This window comes from Lissotriton vulgaris, chromosome 9 (genome assembly GCF_964263255.1).
Source record: "Lissotriton vulgaris chromosome 9, aLisVul1.2, whole genome shotgun sequence".
Taxonomy (NCBI): domain Eukaryota; kingdom Metazoa; phylum Chordata; class Amphibia; order Caudata; family Salamandridae; genus Lissotriton; species Lissotriton vulgaris.
Genome location: NC_141697.1, coordinates 873,458,238 through 873,478,030, shown reverse-complemented (window position 1 = coordinate 873,478,030; position 19,793 = coordinate 873,458,238). Strand labels below are relative to the sequence as shown.

Genomic DNA, 19,793 nt, shown 5'->3' with positions numbered 1-19,793 from the left:
GTCACCTGCTGCACACTGGTATGATTGCGTGTTCTCCACTTCCAACTCCTCAAGACCAACACGGTCAGCTCCTGGGTTACGCCCTTAGGACTCCGGCGAAGGGTCACTAGCAGCTGGGGCTCTCTGATCACGAGAGCGGAGTAAGCCGGAATCTTTAGTCAGTCCACCCCCTCAACCAGAGCTCCCCTTTTTTTGTCCTTCTTTCCCCGGCTACGGGAGGATGACCCCAAACGCGGAGTCCCACCAGAGTCGCCAACTGATGTACCATGAAAAATAACATAAAGGGCTATACCTACCAATAGCCCCAATACTAAGCTGTCAAATAATCAGTCAGTCAGCAGTGAAAAAAAGGTCAATTGTTTATTACACAAAATACTCTATAGAGGAGGCTCTCTCATCCTCACCCATCAGGGGCGCGGAGAAGACTGCCAGCTTACAGTCAATACATTGCATATATACCTCCAGATCCACACGTGAAGTCACCATACATGGAAAAGTACTACTTGGCTCTAAGGCTCTAAGGAAAGACCATATATGGTACACAGGATTAGTTCGAAACTCTGCTTCTGCTATTATTAGGGGGGTCAGGAGGGGTGACTCCCTTTCGTCCAGGTGCCTGGGAGCGTAGGCACGGCGCCTACAGGAATGCGCTTATCACCTCTGAAGCCAGATGCGACCTTGGGTCTAAGGATAGAGAAAGAATAGTGTGCATTCAGCTGTCCTCTATAACTCAACTAACAGGGCCTACTGACTCGTGGAGGATAGCACGTGACCATGCTCAGGCCTGATGCGGACAAAGCAAAGATGGCGTCTGTGTGGTTTTTGGCTCGGATCATATGGTAGAGCACAAGAGAAATGGAAACTTTTACTTAACTAGACTTAACCTTTTGGAATCATAACAGGCAGGGTCGATAAACATTTATATAGGTACATCATGCTAACACGATACCTTTTACCTCTATAACTATAGACAAATTGAATTTTATCTCTCATATTTACATTTACAACATCAATAGTTCTAACTCTCATTTTTTAAATTATCATGCCACAGGAAAAAAAAAAAAAAATAAAGATTGGCATTTAAATACCAATATCTCTAACTTTCACAAAAGCAAGACTGATGCATTTGCAAATGCTTGTTTAGTTAACATGGGCAGAAAAATATAGGGCAGACTGGTAAAATCGCAAAACAATTCCGCAACGGGAAAAGGGTCCTAGGGACAATTTACCGACCAACTCACAGATTCAATCCCCAATTCAGTTATATCTTAACATAACAGAATCTGGTGGTCAAAAGTTAGAGAGCAAAAGAAGAGACGTCAAAGGTTACCACAACTGAAGTGTAAAGAATACTGAGAGGTGACCTCAATAAGGAAAAGTCGGATTTCCATCAACTGCCCGCAGTGGCCAGTGTCATCATTTGGATATCCTACCACCACCTCTCTTGATGATCGCAGAAAGAGGTGTAGAAAAAGTTACAAAACCGTGACCCACACAGTCATGAAATATAAAAGATAGGGTAGGTGTTGGAAAAGGAGATAGTGCAGTGCAAAGTGAGTGAACATGAAAAAGAATTCTGAAAAGTAAACTACTTTTATTCTGACATCTCTTCCGATCCTAGTAAAAATGTGTCAGTTAGTGGCTTTCAACAAATAGGCCGCTTATCAAAAGCTGGTCAACTAGTTTCAGCCTCTCGGACCTTGCACCCAGGCTTTCTTCAGGACCTAGATTATAATTCAGCTACTGCATACTTATTATGTGCAAATGTGCATACTTATATTCATATACAAAGAGTACCTCAATACCGGCAGGGTGATCTTCACACCTGTTTCTAGAGAGAAGGGGTGGTCCAAAGGAAAATCCAAGTCCATATCAGTTTTCACATGGTTTTTGTTAAGAAAACACACTCATAAAAACTCTGGACCTCTTGAGTTTTGAACAATAAAGTCTTAAGGGGGGTAGTGAGTGTGTGTAGAGAAGTGTGGCTCACGGTGTAGAGCAGGCAGACCCGGAAGCTGAGGTCAGACCCGGGACCAGGGTTCAATTCCCGACGCGGCAGGGTCTTGAGCTCAAATGTCCACGGACACGATAATTCTCGCTTCGGTGCCAGCTCTAATCATGGGTTCTCACTCTGCAACTCTGGGCATTAAGCTTGCTTAATCTCCACAACGGCCCCCTGCGGCGGGATGCCTGGCTTTCACCTTGGGGATGCCCTGTAGGGGCTATCTCACAGGGAAAAGCCAGGACGGGTTCCCAAGGCAAGCGCCGGGAAACCTCCGGGTAGCTGTGCGCTCAATAAATGCAATAATAATAATAATAATAATAATAATAGCAACAGTTCTTTATATCCTTAGGCTGAATCCTTGCTCATATAGTTAGGGTCAGAAGTCCATTTTGTGTAGAAAAATGCTCTTTATTAATTTAGATAAAAACATGAACAGCCGACACGTGTTTCGCCCCCTGTGGCGATTTGCGCCAGGGCTTTTTCAAGGCTGTAAGAGATCAGAGATACATTTATAAACGCAGGTGGTTTGAAAAAACTAGCCTTTGACCCCAATACCAGTGAGATAGAGATAAAAAGAAAAAGTGAATGATGTAAGACAGAAAAACGCTAATATAGTTTCCTAATTTAGGTTTCTGATTTGTGATCAGTGAAATGATGAGCCCCGGTGACAAGTTTAGAACATAAGAGAAGGTGGATGCATGCAAGAGAGGACCATTCACCTCTGTGATTTTAATGCATGAGTGTTTAGGAATTTTGTATGTAAATCATAGGTGTGGTTAATTAGGCTATTGACAAAAAGAGATTCAAAATGATAAAATTAAAACAGATTAAACAGAATAGTGTAGTTCCAAGTGATCGAAATGACATGCCAGAGGGATGTGAAGCGAAAGAAAAAAGCTTTACAGTTAGTGCTGCATACCTATTTACAATATAGTTTGTTCTTTACAATTCTTCATCATAATTTGTGCTACTTTCCAAACAGAATCCGGTTTTTCAAAGTGAGAATCTGTTAATACAACATTTACATTTTTAGAAAGTTTTGTCCGCTATATTCATAAGATTGCATTTAAACGTTTTTCTTTACCAAACAAGGATTCAAATTTTGAAGTATGAAATATTGCCGAACCATCTCATTGCCTTCTCTCCACAGTACTAGTAATACAAGCCATTATCTATATTCTAGGGTATTTGACATCTTTAAGGCAGGTTTAATTGAGACACAGTGCACAGCGATGTATATAGTTTAGTCAAAAGGGGTGGACTTGGGTGAATTAAGTCATCTTTGTTGTTACACGCCGAAGTTTTTAGCACTAAAGCGAGAAAGAGGGAACATTGTTTTTTAAGACTAATAAGCGCAAATTGGTAGTTGGGAGTGGTTTTTATAGTCTGGCATGTGGATTACAGTATGTGGTGTTGATACAGTGTTACGCTAGCAAGATTTAAATGCCGGCGTGTTGCCCACGTGCGGAAGAAAAAGTGATCCGATATTTGGGCAAAGGTGAGGTCGTGCGGACACAGAGGGATTTTTACAGAAGGAAAATTGTCCATTACGACGGTATGCGCACTTACTTGTGAGGGGAAAATCCCTAAGTTGCGTCGTCGGGAGCCTGCAGGTCGTTCCTTCCGCTTTCGCGTTTTGTGTATGACTGCACACTGCCTCTTTTAAACCGGAAGAAAAGAAATTAACCCGGAAGGCAGAGTCAGTATTGTTTTGCTCGAGGAGTGTTTGTTTACTTTATTTCTTGTGCTTCAAAATAGGACATACAAGGTATACGTTCTAAATTGGGTAAACTCAATAGTGTCTAGTAGCTAAACATGTTATTTTATTAATTTGTTCATGTATAAGTGTTATCGCTAGTTGGCCCGGAAGTTTCAAACAGGCTGACGTATTTTTAGTCATAATCAACAACGGACTTGTTTAAGGCGTCAGATCGTGTTTTTTTTGGCCATTTCAGAGTGATATTATTAAGATGAATTCTATGATTGGTGGTGGCAATGGACAAGGCAAGTGTCCGTAAAGCAACGTATTATTGCAACGATTGCAAGAGGGGTATTTGAATTATTTTTCGATGTTGTTATACTAACGGAGGAAGTGTGCAAAGTTGCACCGAAGTGGTCTACGGCAATGTCAAGTGGGGTAAGAGATACCCACACTCAGGTTAACATGTAGGAACACCAATGTCAGTGTATATTAGTTTTGTCAGATGGGCATTACATAGCTTACTCTTTCATTTATAGCTCGGATCAATATGTACCAAAGTCAAAAATGTTTGGTTGACATAAAAAGGAGAGATAATGTCCTCAATTTAGCCAGTCTGATGTTTACAGTATGTTTCTATGGTTGTAAAAGGCAGTTGCTCACAATAGTGAACAATTCACAACCATAACGTCCTTGTGTCAAGATCTAGTTCACAGGCACAATTTACTCCAGCCAATGGTGCCATTCATATTCTTGATTTAGGTCCTTTTCCACTGTCTCCATTTTTATAATCAGTGAGCTCTCTTCTCTTCGTAGGAGGCGGTCCACATCACCTCCACGTTTCGGTGTCTTTAGTCTTTTGATGCCTACAAAGGAGAATGTTAGGTTGTGTTCATGATGTTGTAAATAGTGTTCCACTAGTGATTGTCTCGTGTCTGTTTTATGGATATTCCGATAATGTTCTTGAATGCGAATTTTAAGGGGTCTCCTTGAGGTCCCAATATAATGTTTGCCACACGGACAAGTGATCAAGTATATTATATTGGTGCTTTTGCAGTTGATAAAGTCTCTGATTTTATATCTGTGTCCATTTATATTGACTTATTTTGTCTTGGAGTTGCCGATCTTCACACCTGTAGAAGAGAGATGACATAAATACAAGTTGTGAGGTATGCATCTCTTTAGAAGAATGCCATCTCTATCTAAGGTTGGCTATCTTAAGACAAAAAACAACAACAAAGTGGTTACACTCACCTGCTTTGTACGAGGTCTAGGCCTCCCCTCACCTGGTACCTACTCAGGAGTAAGAGACCCGGCCCTGTAATACAATGAAGTCACTTGTCACAGGGGGATCTAATATATTGCAGGTTTAAAAATTCTAAATCCATATCTGTATGTCATATCTTGATACCAAACAAAACATCTTGGGTCCAATAATACTAGTCTTATTATTGGCTGTTCAGTCACTCAGGTAATGCAGTCATGTAAGGGCATTACTCTCTATGGTATCACCCGACCTCGCTGTGGCACAAACCTTCAAAGATTGGATCTATAAAGCACCACTAGTCAAAAGGCCTTCATCTTCACTATTCAGCATTTAAGACTATTCAAATCACTCATTGCAAATGAATATAAACGTAGCCTTTCTGTAAAGTCAAGATTAAAAATCTTTAGAATCAAAATTGGCCTCATTAAAGGGGAGTGTTTATTGTGCCATAAGACAAATATTGCTCTTGTTGTATGTTTCCTACTCATAGCCCGTTAGACGATGTCAAACAGACCCATTTTTAACTCAAGACAGACCACTGTTTTAAATAGCAAAAACATTTCATGATCAACATGCAACAGACATGATATGTAATGTAATATAATGTAATGGGGTTTTATAGGGCGCACTTCTACCCTGAGGCCTCGTAGTGCTTAGGACGGGTGGGTGGAGGCAACTGTCAGATTGTGCAAGTTACAGGAAAAGAAGGGTCTTCAGCCGTTTGCGGAACTTGAGTAGATCTGGTTCACTACGTAGGGTGAGGGGCAAGGAGTTCCAGCGGGAGGCGGTGTTCCAAGAAAACGAACGCCTCCCCCACCTAGCTCGTTTGATTTTGCAACTTACTGCCAGGCAGTTACCCCCACATCGTAACATTCTTGTCGGATGGTAGGGGGAGACTAGGGAGCAGACTAATGCTGGACCAGTGCGCCACATGGCTTTGTGGGCTATATACATTGCCTTGAATTGGATACGAGCCTGTATTGGCAGCCAGTGGAGTGTTTTAAAGGCGGCTGACCCTGATTGTCTACGAGACAGTCCAAGCAGTCGGCAAGCTGCAGAATTCTGAGTGACCTGCAGTTTTTTGATGGTACTCGCCGGGGCGCCTAAACACAAGGAGGTCCCATAATCAAGGCGGGACAAGATGATAGCCTGCACCATGATCCTCCGGGCCTGGAAGGGGAGGAGCGGTAACATTTTCCTCAGCATTCTCATCAGACCGAAGCAGGTTGCTGAAAGCTTGGTAGCTTGATGGTTAAACCCTAAGGTGTTATCAAGCCATACTCCAAGACTTTTAATCTGATCTTTGGGTTCTGGTATGGTGCCCATACAGGTCGGCCAGTCAATAATTGATCTGGGAGAAGGAGACTTCCCCAGGAACATCAGGTCCGTCTTTTTCCCATTTAATTTCAGATGGGAAAGTGCCATCCAGTTAGCTACTGCTTCTAAGCAGATGCCCAGAGTGCTCGACGAGCCCCTGGGATGGTTTAAGCCAACCACCAGTTGGGTGTCGTCTGCATAGGTGACAATTTCGATGCTGAACGGGCGCACAATCTCTGCTAGAGGTTCCATATAAACATTAAAAAGGGTAGGACTTAGAGAGGAACCCTGCGGGACCCCGCAGTTGAGGGGCCATGGCTTAGATTGAGTGGCACCCTCTGAGACCTGAAACACCCGATCTTCCAGGAAGGATTGCAGCCAGGAGAGAGCTAGCCCTGTTACTCCGAGGCATCTAATACGAGCTAGCAGGATGTTGCGATCCACTGTGTCAAAGGCGGCACTCAGGTCTAACAAGATAATTGCTGTGGTGCCTCCTTGATCCATGTCTCTCCCGGCTGACTCTATCACTGCCAGAAGGGCAACTTCTGTTCCGAGCTTCGGGTGAAAGCCTGCTTGGGAATCATGGAGTAGGTTGTGAGGTAGCAGGAGACACAATCTCGGCAAACACGTAATGTATTCAAACTGTGATAACTTAACTGAAATTTAACCTGTTATTATAGCAGGCACCGCTGACCCACGCGGATCCCGATGAGGTTTTAACGTGAGGTGCCGGGTTTTTAGGAACCCGGTGGTGCCAGGGGATAACACCCGAAGACCTCTGAGTTCTCCCTGTTCCGGACCACAGAAACACAGAGTCTTCTAGGTGAAGTCAAAGATCGAGTTTTATTGGCTGCAACCAAGTAACAAGCGTCCTAGAAGTACATCAGCACGGGATGTAAGTTCTCAGGAGACTGTTCATTTTTACAGAGCCAGCCTTCTCCTTTTATACTAAAATAACAGCTGCAGCCAAGAATTCTTAAGTTTACAATACGGTCATATACATATTTCCAAAATACTGAAAAAGGCAAAGTCATGATGGTAAACCCATATTTTAGATGTCCAGTTCGTGATGGATTACCCAGCCAGGCCCAGAACTCCCATCAGATATCGATGAAACCCCAATAAAATCGGGCACCTCCTCATCGTAAAACCGGCCATAAACAAGAAACATGGACAAGTGTATGTGTGTGGATAACATGGTTTGTATGTAGTGAATGGTTATGGCATGTTGTGCCTTGATGCTATCTTACTCGGCCACTGGGCGAGGAACTGCCCGAACAGGTTTGGCTGGAGGCAGAGGAGTCAGCTCGGCCAGGTCATGGGGAAGTCAGCTAAGGTGGACGTGTTTTTTCAGATCAAACTCGGCCTTAATCAATTGACTATATGAGGGCAAGCCACAAGATGGATGCAGTTCACAAAATGGAACCCGAGGGTTCGAGACGGAAACCATGATTTAAGGGTGATAGCATCACTCAATCACGACGCAAATGCATAGGGATAATGTCCTAATCATTACCGGTCTGCTGACACCAAATTCGTCATGGTACGATGATATTTTGTGACACGAGTGTTGGGCCTGGGTACCATATTATAGCAGGGTCCTGAATTTTCAGAACCACAGACCCTCCTTTTGCCCTTATATAGGCAATAACTCATGCTAATCTGAGTCCAAATCTGTATTCATGAAGTCATGGAGATGCTGCTGTAGCATCATCCTGTTGCTCAATTCGTCCCTTGACACAGGCTTCCTTACACATGATGTAGCACAGAGGCCACATATTGCAGGAGCGCACTGCACACAGAGGCAGAACAGGAACAGAATGGCTAAGATCATCCCAATGAATATCAGTGTCTTCCATCCCCAAGCAGATATCAGTTACCAGAACCACCCTAGCAAGGACCAATCTCCTTTGTCCACATGAATGGAATCAGAGATCTTGTGCAGTTTGGAGATGGCCTGGTACACTGTCGGAGCATTATCAGGGATGAAAATGCAGCAACTGGATTGGATCACTCTACATACCCCGCCACAGTCTGCAAGTATGACATCTAGGGCAACCCTGTTCTGAAGAGTCATAAGTCGGTCCGACTGGAGCTCAACAGTCAAGTTACTAAGGGCACCGGCCGTTTCAGTCACGGCGGATTCAACTACCCTCGTCAATTGGCGAATGTTCCTGCTGTTCACCATAGGCCCCCAAAACGGCAGAAAACCCTTAGCGAAATCTCCAAACTCCTGTTCCGCAGTGTCGTCTTGACTCACGACACCCCTAACTGTCCTTGTCCGATGGTAATCTGCCTCGGCCGTGTAGGTGGGTGGCAGCAGAAACGAGATAAAACATGTGCCAGAGAAGTCAGGGGGCAACCATGTATACGCTGTATCGTGGCAGACGAAATAGGTGCCTTTAGCCGCTAGGAATGAGGGGGAGTTCTGAGATGAGAAAACAGAAGTCTCAGTGCAGACACTCTTCCCTTTCTGAGCTCTAGGGTTGTTGCCATTTCCCTGCAGACATAGGTGACCTTGGTGGGGGACTATCCAGACTGGGGAGGATTTCTTTGCTTTCTGAGTCTCAGCCAAGGAAATCTCATATTGTGTTATATTCCATCTGCTGTAAGGCGTCAATTCATCTCTGGGAATCGTTTTGTACGTTTCGACATCCCTGCTCAAATTTCTAATTCCCACCACTAATGCCTTGTTGCTTGAGTTTTTCCCTGGGACATATGGTTCGAGGGCAAACAGGAACATTGCTCGAAATGCCCACAGAGAACCATGATAGCCAAATGGCAGGACAAAATACGGAATACCCTTATCTGTTGTGTGTGGCATAAGTCCACATACCCAACAGTTTGTGGTGTTTATTACAGATTGGTGCTGGCGTAGGAGTTGGATGAATGAATTATTTACAAATTTTAATCTTCTGGCAGACTCGTGTTCGGATAGAGGGTTAAAAGAATGCGGGGAGACAGTAGGAGGAGGTGTGGGCTGAGTGTTATGTACAAAGGTAACTCAAAATGTAAATAGAGTATAGCCAATCAAAAACATCATTATGCTACACAACATTAAAATGCATATTATTAAAAATTGTTTTCTTGCCATCACAGCGCATACTCTCTTTTCAAAGTTCGTAGATCTAACAGGTCTCTCTACCCTTGGAAACTCCATCCTCTAGTTGCTGCCCGCGGTGGGAGATTGATTCTGCTAAGGAGTGCTTCTGTTCAGTCCAGGGTAATTCCCTTAGACCAACCAGAACTGTCGACCTAAACGTCTCCAGCTGCACTTCCAAAGACTGTCAACCGCGATCCTAGCAGCAGAACCGGATGGCGGTTCAAAAATCAAAAATGAGCAAGTTCCCTGGGCGAGAGAGCTGCACAATCAAAAAATTGTTCTTGGGGGAAAGAAAAATCTCATTAGTCTACTTTTATTAGTCCGTGTTTCTTGGCCTCAGATTATACCGTTGTTTCCCAGGTACGGTGTGGTCTTCAAACAAGATTGCAGGTTCTGTAGTGTCCAACTGCATTGACGGTGGCACAAATCCTTGCAGAACTTGGTCGCTCTCCTTTTCTGTACCAGTTCCTTTCAATCATGCATCACTGAAGGGCACAAAGCGGGGCACGGATTCAGTCTCTGAGTCAGCGACGCCGTCCTGGACCCACCGGTCATAGGGAAGGGGCAGCGGGACCTGTTTGCAGTGGGCGCCGTGCACCCAATTCTTCTTGCCGTGGACGCGTACTGCAGAGCGGGTAGTCAGTAGGACTTGAAAGGGTCCGGTCCAACGAGGCTCCTCGTTCTTGGTCAGCTGGAAGTTCCGCACTAGGATCCAGGAGTCAGGTTCAATGGTGTGGCCTGGATCATCAGACGCTGGCGGAGAGGAGCTGTGGACCTGTTGGTGTAAAACACGCAATTTAGTTGTCAATTCATGCAAATAGTCAAGCAGTACAGGGTGCTCTATCTCGCTGAGTTTCTTGGGCCTTGGCACACCCCATATATTAGCTGGGTGGCCGAACACTATCTCGTGCGGACTAAGTCCAAGTCTAGAATGGACAGTCATTCTGGTAGATAGGAGTGCTAAAGGCAGGGCGTCAGGCCATTTAAGACCTGTGCTGGCTTGGATCTTGGCTAATTTCAGTTTTAACATGCCGTTGTAGCACTCTACTAATCCAGCTGATTGGGGGTGGTTCGCAGCGTGGAACTTCTGGTGTATGCCTAGACACTGACACACTCTCTTCATCACTCGTCCCACGAATTCACTTCCATTATCACTCCAGACAATTCTAGGCATACCAAATCTAGGGAAGAATTCTTTAACCAGGGCTTTGGCTGTGGACAAAGCAGTATTGTCCCTAAGGGGATACGCTTCCACCCACCTGGAGAAGGCGCAAACAACAACAAGCACGTATTTCAGATTGTTGCACCTTTCCATGTGGATGAAATCGAGCTGCAAAACCTCAAACGGATACGTTGGAGGCGCAAAATGACCAGCTGGAGTTGGAGTTCCCCTACCTGGATTGTATTTCAGACACACCATACAGTTCTTGACCAAGTTCTCTGCACATTTTGGGATGCCACTATTCTGCCATACTGGGGCCAACAACTTACAGATTCCTTTCACACTGATGTGAGCCATCCCATGAGCCATTGTCACCACTGCAAGTACATATACGTCGGGTAACAGCCATCTTTGATGCTCTGACAATTCGACCCAACAACCATTCGCATCCAATCTACCCTTGCTTTCTCTCCATTCATTCACCTCTTTCTCAGTGGCCTCGGACTGTATAGACTTCACACTTTCAATAGTGTCCTCACACATACCCACATCAGCAATCCATCTCGCAGGACCTACAACATACATTCGACTCATTGTGTTCCTTGCAGTCTCTTTCGCAACTTCATCTGCAAATGCATTCCCACGACCAACATCATCTTGAATCTTTCTGTGTGCACTGCATTTCACAATCACAACTTGTAGTGGCAAGGTCAGTGACTCGAGAAGCTCGTTAACTAGCTGACCATGCTGGATCTTTGTACCATGCGACGTCAGGAACCCACGTTCACGCCACAATCGTCCAAAACTATGAGCCACGCCAAAGGCGTACTGGCTATCGGTATACACATTCACTCGTTTTCCTTTTGCCAACACGCACGCTCTTGTAAGTGCAATTAACTCTGCTGCTTGCGCAGAATTGTATGGGATACGTGCAGTTTCTACAATTGTGTGCAATGTTGTCACAGCATATGCTGCAGTCGTATCACCATTTGGCAACTTGAAGCATGAACCATCAACCCATAAAGTATCATTACATTCAGGAAGGGGAGTGTCCTGTAAGTCTACTCTCCCTTTTGTCTCTTCTACTGTCCTAAAACAGCAATCATGTTTTTCGACCTCATCTGTCTCTGCTGGAATGGGCAATAACGTGGCTGGGTTGAGTGTATCGCACCTCTTTATGTGTATGTGACTCGCTAACAGTGTCAGTTCATAACTCGACAGTCGAGCACTAGTTAAGTGCTGTGTCTTTGTTCTGTTTAGCAAAATGTCTACTGCATGTGGGACCATAACGATCAGTGTATTATTCATTACTAACCCAGCAGACTGTCGAATACAGACAGCTGCTGCAGCAGTGGCCCTCAAACAACTTTGTAATGCCTTAGCTACAGGATCTAGAGTCGCTGAGAAATACGCGCATGGACGCTGTTTGTCCCCAAAGGATTGTGTCAGGACTGATAATGCGCAAGCTTCCTTCTCATGGACGTATAATGTGAAAGGCTTACTGTAGTCGGGGTTGCCCAACACAGGAGCCGAACACAATGCATCACGCAACTCGTGAAAACTCTTCTGACAATCTTCAGACCAAGGCATAGGATTGGGTGTATCTTTACAGATTAGTGCCAGCAAAGGTTTGGCCAACAATGAGAAGTTTGGTATCCATTGTCTGCAATATGATGTAATGCCCAAAAAGGCACGCACTTCTCTCTGTGTCCTTGGGACACTCAATCTTGCAATTGCCTGTATTCTCTCTGGGGTCAGTCTCCTTCCCTCCTTCGATAAGATGTGACCTAAGTAGGTCACTTCTTGTTGACAAAATTGCAATTTCGAAAGAGAGACTTTGTGCTTCATGTCACATAAATGACGCAACAACGACAATGTGGCTTGCTTGCAAACCTCCTCAGTGTCTGCAGCGCCTAGCAAATCGTCTACATACTGAATAAGAGTCGTACCATCAGGTAGAACAATCGTGTCAAGTTGTGATTTCAGAGCCTGACTGAATATAGATGGACTTTCAGAGTAGCCCTGAGGAGCGCGTTTGAAGCGAAAGCTTCGACCTCCTAAATTGAAGCCTAAAATATCTCTGCTCTCCTCAGCAATAGGGATGCTGAAGAAAGCGTTCTTCAAATCAATCACCGAGAACCAAGTGGCTGAAGCTGGAACCATAGTCAATAGGGCAGTAATGTCAGGAACAACTGGAAATTGTGGCACAACGATCTTGTTCACTTCTCTGAGATCAATCACAAATCTGTACACAGGTGGCTGTGAAGGATCAGTACGCTTTAAAACAGGCAAAATAGGACTGTTACAAATGTTGCCTGTTGTCTCTTCAATGACATCTTTCTCAATCAGATCGTAAACGATCGTTAACAACGCCTTTTCACATTCGCTAGAGATCTTGTATTGGGGAATACGTGGCAACCTAACATTGGCTTTCTCAAAGTTATGACATATGGCGCTATCTCCAAAAGACCCACATCATTAGAACCAGTAGCCCAAAGTATATCTGGAAGAGATGACAATTCAGTTGGAATATTCTCCTTTGACAAATACATTGGGGAAATCACTTTCTTACCTAGGGTAAGTTGTACTCCCGAAGGAGAACAGTACAAAGTCGCATATAATCTCTTTAATAAATCCAAACCTAACAAATTTTCACCACAACCTGTTGTAAGAATGAGGGGTGCTTCTAATTCACATGTCCCAACAGAAAGGGGCATAGGACTAGAAATCGGGTTTCTAAGCGGGGCGCCAGTAAAACCTACTGAAACATTCATTTCACCAGACAAAGGTGCGCCAGGAAGTTTTGAGTGCATAATAGAACTTTTTGTAGCACCAGTATCCAGCAGAAAAGGTTCTGACACTCCTGATGTAATCACCTGAACATAAGGTTCATTCTGATCTACTGGAACTGAAACAACTCCCTCTCTTTGTCCATGGCTGTCCTAGCAATTATTACCCTAATTCTCGTTCTCTGCATAGTAGTCATCAGCATATTACTGAGCTGTCCTAGAAGACGCATTATTCTGTTGGTCAAAGCTGTTCATGGAATTCTGAGGCGGAAAAGAAGTAGCATTTTGGGGGAAATTTCCACAGCCCCTACCCCTAGGAGCCTGTTGAACACCTCCACCTCTTGCACCAGAAACACCATTTAAACGTCGCAATAAAGCTGGATAACTATTCTTGAAATGACCCTCTTCCTTGCAATATGCACACTGATTCGGACCATACGGTAAACGCTGTTGAGAAGACTCATTTCTTTGGGAGTTTCTCGAATACTGCTGTGGTTGCTGATAATCAGGCTGACTAGTAGTGCGAGGCGGATAGGCTTGCTGGAGAAGTTCTTTAGTCTTCAAATCTTTAGTCTTTTTGTCTGCTTTATCTAGCTCATCTTTGCGTCTATTCTCGTAGTACTGGGCTGTGGCTAAAATCTGCGCTGACAAGGAAACAGCCCAAGCACTCTCTGAATCTTTCAATTTATTACATAGTTTAGGAAGCAGATTATGTACGAATTTGTCTACAAACAATCTTTGGCCACCCTCGGTAGCCATATCCTGACCACTATGATCGACGAAAGTCTCTTCAAATCTCGTGAAAAAGTCAGACACATTCTCATCTTTTTTCTGCTTGCACGCAGATAACTTATCCCAATTTACACGTAATTCAGGCATTAAAGTTTTCATATATGTGATAATTCTACCAGGAAGTTCAGCTACTAGAGGCTCTGGTTTAGAGCCACCAACTTGTCTAGCATCAGCAGCAGCAATATTAGCCCACGTGTCACCTAATTCTTGATCATGATCTGCATGACGAATCTTACCCAATAAAGGCTGTGGAACAACATTCCCAAACAACATGTCTACATCTGCTAAATTCATTATATTTATTTATTGACATTTGTAGAGCGCGGCGAATACCCGTGGGCGTCTCGGCGCTAGTTTATATTATATTATACATGAGCTGGCAGTCTGTGATAACTCCTTATAATATCCTGCAGGATTTTTACGGGGATCAGGCAATGTCTGCTTGAGCGCTAAGACTACAGATCTTTTCCAGGGGACATGTACCCATACACGCTGGAAATGTGGCAGAATTGCTGTATTCTGGAGGAACTTCTCTCATGGGGTACTGTTGCGCCTTTTTCCTACCTGATATGTCATCCTCATACAGTGATCTAGAGACGTTTCCCTTACTCCTATAAGACAACAACAAATCTATTGCTCGTTCAACATCGGCACCTACAATCATGCCTTCATAGAACTTGAATCGCATACGGAATAATTCCTGCATTTTGCGTTTTGGATCATTGTCTTGCAAATCTTCACAGAGGTATACACACATCTCTTCGAATACATATCTCTGAGTGGGTGCATCCCACTGACGGAAAACTTCCATAACAGACTGAACATCATACTTTACAGTATCAGTAACCCATTTACGTGCTAACTCATTCAGCACTACTCTTTCCTCATAATCGGGCAGTTGACTACGCAACTGTCTACGTCCTGTTTTAGGGGTCGTCTTAGGCGACCCAAAGAAAGGTGAGAACAGACCAGTGACAGTACTTGCCACTCTCTGTCGAACAGAAGGAGAAGCTTGCGGAGAGGCAGATGTGCCAGAAAAGACAGGCTGATGTAAAGAGGAAGTCGAGGCAGCGGCAGAGGAAGTCGTATCATGATAAACAGTTGGAGCAGTAGGCAAAGTCGTAGAAACAGTAGACGGAGTAAGTAGCAAAGGCGGCGGCCCTTGAGAGGGCTGCGCCGGAGAAGTAGGAACCAGCTGAAGAGGAGCTGGTGCTTGTGTAAGAACTGGAGTTCGTGCACTGGGGCGCGGTATAACAAAGCGCTTCGGGGGTGCAGTAGCATTTGGTGCATGTGGGGGTGGTGAACTCAGTAAATGGGACATTCATTAATGGATCCTTCTCTGATGTCTCTTTTGAACCTTGTCCTTCATGCGGCAACATTGGGTAGCATTTATCTACTGCTAACTTCTTGCTTCTGAGCATTTGTTCACTCTCTTGCTCTTCCTCATTATCCCTGTATGCAACGGCGGCTTGCACCATTGACATACCTCATTTATTTTTCTTTGCTAATTTCATTTCTTTCTGTTTGGCTTCTTTGCGCCATAAGCGAAAAGAGTCAAACATCGCCGGCCGGGCTTTCTTCTTAAACAGTTTGATCTCGAGATTATCTAAAATTTCTGCGTCAAAGCTAACCATATTGGGGCCATTTTAAAACACCATCTTTTCTGGTGTATTTTATCCACACTTCATTATATGTGATAGGGCCTACTCCATGCTTTATATAGAGCTCATATGTTGGAGTTCCAATCGGAGGAACCGGACACGAATCCTCTAATCGGGAGTCCTTACTACAACCAAGACAAAACAAGTTTCCAAGTCTGCTAAGACCAGGCATCTTCGCTCACTAGTCTAGCTTCAAACTTCAAAGGATTATCGAATACGATATTTTCGTGAATACACGAATCCCTTGGTTTTGGCGCTTGCAAGTTCCAAACAAGGTGTATCTCAAGGATACCAAGACTAAGAATCAAACTAAGGACTGGGAGACGCTCCACTTATACTTAACTGAAGTATTGATGATCGATGATGTCACTAGAAGACTCGTCTATCGTTTTGCTCTACCAAGGATCACTGGGTCCAAAACAGGGCGATAGTCAGGGCAGCAGTCCTTCGTAGCCGTCGGGACGCGGGGAACCTCGCAGCAAAGACCTTCGGAACCACGTCGACATACAGGGGTCGCTGAAGCGGTTGGCCGTCCTCTGGAATTTTCACACGAAGCTCCTCACGAACATCTGGCTTGGACCGTCACCGCTTTATACCGCCCCACGTTGGGCGCCAACTGAGGTAACTGAGGTGCCGGGTTTTTAGGAACCCGGTGGTGCCAGGGGATAACACCCGAAGACCTCTGAGTTCTCCCTGTTCTGGACCACAGAAACACAAGTCTTCTAGGTGAAGTCAAAGATCGAGTTTTATTGGCTGCAACCAAGTAACAAGCGTCCTAGAAGTACAACAGCACGGGATGTAAGTTCTCAGGAGACTGTTTGTTTTTACAGAGCCAGCCTTCTCCTTTTATACTAAAATAACAGCTGCAGGCAAAAATTCTTAAGTTCACAATACGGTCATATACATATTTCCAAAATACTGAAAAAGGCAAAGTCATGACGGTAAACCCATATTTTAGATGTCTAGTTCGTGATGGATTACCCAGCCAGGCCCAGAACTCCCATCAGATATCGATGAAACCCCAATAAAATCGGGCACCTCCTCATCGTAAAACCGGCCATAAACAAGAAACATGGACAGGTGTATGTGTGTGGATAACATGGTTTGTATGTAGTGAATGGTTTATGGCATGTTGTGCCTTGATGTTATCTTACTCGGCCACTGGGCGAGGAACTGCCCGAACAGGTTTGGCTGGAGGCAGAGGAGTCAGCTCGGCCAGGTCATGGGGAAGTCAGCTAAGGTGGACGTGTCCTTTCAGATCAAACTCGGCCTTAATCAATTGACTATATGAGGGCAAGCCACAAGATGGATGCCGTTCACAAAATGGAACCCGAGGGTTCGAGACGGAAACCATGATTTAAGGGTGATAGCATCACTCAATCACGACGCAAATGCATAGGGATAATGTCCTAATCATTACCGGTCTGCTGACACCAAATTCGTCATGGTACGATGATATTTTGTGACACGAGTGTTGGGCCTGGGTACCATATTATAGCAGGGTCCAGAATTTTCAGAACCACAAACAAAACCGTTAAAAGGTACATCGAATGTGTTTAAACGCGTCCGAGTTTGACATAATATAGCTGTATGCATGGGACGAGCCCCTGAAGGTACATGAAATACGCCTTCATAATTTCGAGCCTAACGGTCTGTCTGAATGAAATTAAAAAAACTAATTATGTGTGTAGTGGATTGGGAGCGCGAAATCTAACAACATTGAGTCCTTGAACACTACCCCTAGAAGGTACATGAAATACGCCTTCCCAATCTTGAAACAATTGGACATACATAAACCTTATTGTGTGCATGGGAAACGCCGCTGAAGGTACATGAAATACGCCTTCATAAGCATGAGTGTTATGTTTTGAAAGCAAGATAATTAACAAACACGAGTGCAGGAATATTATATCTGAAGGTACATGAAATACGCCTTCTTTAAACTGTCTTTTAACGATAAAATTGCATGAAATGAAGCTAGAAATCTAAATTGGACGGTAAAACAAGTGCCTAAAATACGATGTTTGCCATAATTGAGAGGGTTGACCTTGTCCATGATCCAGAAATTAAGGAAAATCACAGTACTACCCTTTGCTGTAATATAGTGTTGTGAATAAGTCCATACATAGAAACTGGGTGAAAACTAAGACCAAATACCTTTGTTAGAGACTTAATAAATATCGAAATGACAAGAATTCAGCAATGGTTTTAAATCACCTAAAAACGATCCATTGAGAGATATCTCGTATTTTTTCAAATACCACTTACAGCAAAGATTGGCATTAAACAGAAAAAAGACTATGAATAGACGACGGTCTGTCTACATTGCCTTCCTTACTTAAACACATGAACCCGGAAGTAGTATTGTTTCCGGGACCGCAGTGGCAGAGTCAGAACCAGTCGCATGACGGAGTGACCGCAGGTAGCAGGAGACACAACCTCGGCAAACACGTAAAGTATTAAAATTGCGATAACTTAACTGAAATTTAACCTGTTAATATAGCAGGCACCGCTGACCCACGTGGATCCCGATGAAGTTTTAACGAAACCGTTAAAAGGTACGTCGAATGTGTTTAAACGCGTCAGAGTTTGACATAATCTAGCTGTATGCATGGGACGAGCCCCTGAAGGTACATGAAATACGCCTTCATAATTTCGAGCCTAACGGTCTGTTTTAAAGAAATTTAAAAAAAACGATTATGTGTGTAGTGGCTTGTGAGCGCGAAATCTAACAACATTGAGTCCTTGAACACTACCCCTAGAAGGTACATGATATACGCCTTCCCAATCTAAAAACAATTGGACATACATAAACCTTATTGTGTGCATGGGAAACGCCGCTGAAGGTACATGAAACACGCCTTCATAAGCATGAGTGTTATGTTTTGAAAGCAAGATAATTAACGAACACGAGTGCAGGAATATTACATCTGAAGGTACATGAAATACGCCTTCTTTAAACTGTCTTTTAACGATAAAATTGCATGAAATGAAGCTAGAAATCTAAATTGAACAGTAAAACAAGTGCCTAAAATACGATGTTTGCCATAATTGAGAGAGTTGACCTTGTCCATGATATAGGGAGCTAGATCTGAAGTATAGTCACTTATTTAGTTGCTACACCTTTGAGCATTTTTAGTGGTTCTTGGTATAATAAATACCAATTCAAACGTTTTGTGTAACCCCCAAAAAACCCATCCCTTTGTAAAGTTTCTGTAATATAAATCTTTATTCTTCACAGGTACCATAGGCCCTTTTAGGAACTACAATTAACTAAGGTTCCTTCAGACAGTTACACTAAGCAGTACTTAGGAGTAATTTTCACTTTTTTGCACCTCACCCCCTGGTCCTGAAGAAAGCCTGCCCGACCTACTGGCGACTGAGGGCTGAAACATGTCGACCTACTTCACTATTCTAGTGTGAATGAGTCATAATAACTCTAAGTCACCTATATTGATTTTATTGCCTCTTTGAAACCGGAATGAATAAAAGAATTGTGTCTAAAACCTAGAGACTTTTAACACACCTCACTGTATCACGAGCACCATTTCTGGTCACTACTGTTTTAACAAAGGGTATCACCTCCTGGTGGAGGTGGCATAACCACTAAATCCTATGATTATGCAGACACGTGTGAGGGAAAGTGGAGAACAAAGATATACCGCTCAACGTTACCACCAACCAACACGTGCATGAGGGTTTTTTATTGGGACTTGATAGAACCACTCACACATACCCAATGTTATGCAGGACAAGTGATCCTTCTCCTTTGATTAGTTGATATTAGATTCCAGGGGATTGAACGGATCACAAATTTCCCTCCCTCCTCCGCATTGATTTGGTAGGTTGTGAGACTCCAAATGGTTGACCAGAGAGAGATTGATGTGCTTCTCTAACAGTTTGCCGAGCCATGGCAGGAGGGAGATCGGGCGGTAGTTAGCCATAATTACAGGATCAAGATTGTTTTTTTTCAATAGGGCTCTACCTTGTGCACATTT

The 19,793-nt window shown here is 43.9% G+C and overlaps 1 long non-coding RNA gene across 1 annotated transcript in view; it reads right to left on the bottom strand.

The window, feature by feature from the left end:
* Positions 1 to 2,400: 2,400 nt before the first annotated feature.
* LOC147692410 (uncharacterized) overlaps positions 2,401 to 19,793 on the bottom strand; it is a 146,147-nt gene continuing 128,754 nt past the window's right edge. The window contains exons 3-4 of the long non-coding RNA XR_015299824.1: positions 4,959 to 5,022; positions 2,401 to 4,837 (exon numbers count right to left, since the gene is read on the bottom strand). This is a non-coding gene — a long non-coding RNA (uncharacterized LOC147692410). The remainder of the gene's footprint in view (positions 4,838 to 4,958; positions 5,023 to 19,793) is intronic.